The sequence below is a fragment of the Nuphar pumila genome, chromosome 6 (genome assembly GCF_984573655.1).
Source record: "Nuphar pumila chromosome 6, dmNupPumi1.hap1.1, whole genome shotgun sequence".
Lineage (NCBI taxonomy): Eukaryota > Viridiplantae > Streptophyta > Magnoliopsida > Nymphaeales > Nymphaeaceae > Nuphar > Nuphar pumila.
The window spans coordinates 8,346,665-8,349,942 of NC_143254.1; the positions used below are offsets into that span (position 1 = coordinate 8,346,665).

A 3,278-nucleotide genomic window follows, 5' to 3' on the forward strand; every position below is an offset into this window, starting at 1 on the left:
TCTTTAGCGGTAGTCTAATTCACTTAAATCAATGTCCGGTGAGACTGAATTTTGGTCATCTACTCTTACTCCATTTTCTAATCCTATATATATAGGATTAATTTATCATTAACCTTCTTTATCTCGTTCACTTCAAAAAGTAACCTTGTATTTTCAAAAAATATCATTTTTTAGTATGTTTTAGCTATTTTAATAAGATTTAAGTAGATTAACCCATATATATATAGAGAGAGAGAGATAGACTGCAAATTTGAACACCATTCATCCATTAGTGAGCTAATCATTTCCACCAAAAAAAATCCTTATAGTATGATACTGGACATAGCCTTTGACCTGCTCTACACGTGTGAAACAAGTGCAGAGGAAGCCTCAAGCACGTGTGTGATGTAGTGATTGCACTTAACCCTTGTGCCGAAGGTACGATGTGGTAAGACAAAGGACACAAGACAAGAACCTAAATGGCTAACGACTTGACAGTAACAGCTCTCTCCCTTTTCCCCTCTCTTTTTTCTTCTAAACTTTTGGGGGAACATTTTTTTTTTATTGGAGAATCGGACACGTGGCACAAGATGAGGTAAAATGTTCCACGTGAAAGATGCCCTTGATTCGTACATGGAGGATGGTGGTGGCCCCCACACCCCACCCCACATAATCTCTCCCACCTCTTTCCTCGTTGATGTGTGGTGGTCCACCCCACGTGGTAACAGGTAGGCAATCCTCAGCCTATGGCTGCCGCCGCTTCCACTGCACCGGCAACAGCAGCAGCAGCAGCAGATGATGATGAAGCACCAACACCATTCTTAGGGTTTCTCAGTAAGAACCTACTCACGATGTTGACACTTGGGTCGAGCACGTGGCGATCCCATGCATCCCTCGAGGCACGGCCGGAGCTAGCCAGTGCCTCAGTGGCATCGAGCCGATGAAGGTCCCACCCATAGATGGCCCTAAGTTTATGGATCTTGCCCAATTGGCAGCAGGAGAGCTTGCACGTGTTGGCCTTGATCTCATTAATGGCAACCTCCAACAGGCGTGCCAAGGTCCGGTCATCAGCTCCACAAGCCTGTGCCCTTAGGTACTGGTCCAGCTCTGGCACCCCAATAGCCTTTCTAAGCCCCAGAGAGTAATCAGCCTTTGGGTGGAACATCTTTCTCACCTCTTCCACAAGCCCAGCCTGGACCATGAGGTCCACTCGGTCTGATACAAAACTGTGTAGGACAGGTAGGGATACGTCCACCCACAAGAAGCAACAATCATACCTAAGTCGGAACCGTGATGCTTCATCACCAACAAGCTCCTCGATGTAAGAATTCGAGCCGCCGGCAACAATCGGCAGGTGCCGACGGCGGATGATCCCATCAATCGACATGGATGCAAGATCTCGGAAGTTGGCGGCTGAGAACTCGGTCTCCGGGTCTGCTTCACCCAGCAGGTGGTGCTGTACGCCGCGCCTCTCCTGGACGGTGACCTTGTTGGTCACTATGTCTAGGCCCTCGTACACTTGCATTTTATCTGCATTGATGATCTCAGCTGGGAAATACTTTCCCAGCTCGATAGAGAGGCGCGACTTCCCAGTTCCGGTAGCACCCATGACCACAACGACCTTGTCTTTCCGAAGATGAAGGTCGCCAGTTTCCATGGAGATGCTTTCATTTTCTCTCACACCCACTGGAAACTGTGGTAGCCTACAACTGAAGAGTGCAAGATTCATAATAACTTGGTCGAGAACACAGCTAAGGAGCGAGGAGTGTACTCAGTGTAGGCAGGAAGAAATGAGACTTGAGATGGCTTTGGAATGAAACCATGCATTTAATATAAGCCACATAAAGCTGAACCTTTATTTTAATATATATATATATATATATATATATATATATATATATATATATATATATAGAGAGAGAGAGAGAGAGAGAGAGAAAAAGAGATATTTTTCGTACACTAGACGCCGCACACAGATTCTAAGGGAATATGAGCAGAAAAGAATACAGTAATGAGTGGTTGCTAGTTCAAGCCACCAAATTATGGGAAAATAATCACTCTCTTTCTCCCCCACAATATTATTGAAATAAAAATCATGTAAGTGCGATTGAGAAGACATATTTGTAACTCTATTAATAGGGGCCCTTATGCTTTCGCATGTTATCAAGTAGGAATGTAAACTGTTCAGATTCGGATCCGATGTAGCCAAAAACAAATTTAGCTAAGCCAATTCTTATGGTGACAAACTCATAGCAGATGTGTTTTTTTACATATAAATGGATTTGGATATCCATCAAATTTGGATATTTCTCAGATTCGGTAGCAAAAATTTGCAACCATATCTGCATCAGATTATAATCAGATAGCGTTTAGCTTACCAAATGCAACTAAACAGAATTGAATTCAGCCGGATATCGGATAAAATGTGGTTCATTAACATCCCTATTATCAAGTAAAAATGAGATTAAGTTTATGTTTCCTTTATAGCCTTTGTGGACCTTCTATTATAGACCGATTCATTTAATTAGAACTACCTTGTTAATTTGCCCATCATCATAATCGCCTTTAGCAACTGCTAGCATGTGCTTGCCTATATATGCTGAATTATTAGTTTACAAACATTTATAAATCATTGCAGTAGAGATGATATATAATTATACTAGTTAGTGGTCCTAGCAATGACTTTGTACTTTAAGTTTAAATATGCAAAGTCATTAATGACCTCAATTTTCCTCTAAAAGCTCTTGCTGGAGGGAAAATATATAGAGGACATATATTCTGCAGTATTTTAGACTGGACCTAATTAGTCATTAGAAAAAATTTAGGAGTCTTTAAAAGATAAACATAAACACTTGTCTGTTAAGTTATTATCGTTAACATCACCATCATAACTAATAGCAACAATCATTGTTAGACTGATGACAACAACATTGATATTGTCCACAGCAATAGTGCTTCTATTACTGTTGGTGCTGCCTGTTTTCTTCTTTTCACCGCATTAATATTAAAGGTAATTTTCAATCCACTAAAACTATGATTTCAAAAAGGCTTTTGTCTTTTATCAACCTCAAACTCCAATATCGCATGATTTGATAACATGTACACTCTAGGAGGAATATGCACCTTCGAATATATATTGACCATTTTCTAATAATTGAAAAACATTATCTCAAAAAAAATGATAGATTTGCTTTATAATAATACTATTAATATCAATTATTATAATTAAATACCAATTACATCATCATTATTTTACTATAATATTCTATTTTAATGTGAGTGATTGTTGCAAAGTTGGC

The 3,278-nt window shown here is 39.9% G+C and overlaps 1 pseudogene; it reads right to left on the reverse strand.

The window, feature by feature from the left end:
• Window positions 1-307: 307 nt before the first annotated feature.
• On the reverse strand, window positions 308-1,748 carry LOC149833827 (adenylate isopentenyltransferase 5, chloroplastic pseudogene; annotated as a pseudogene).
• Window positions 1,749-3,278: the final 1,530 nt, after the last annotated feature.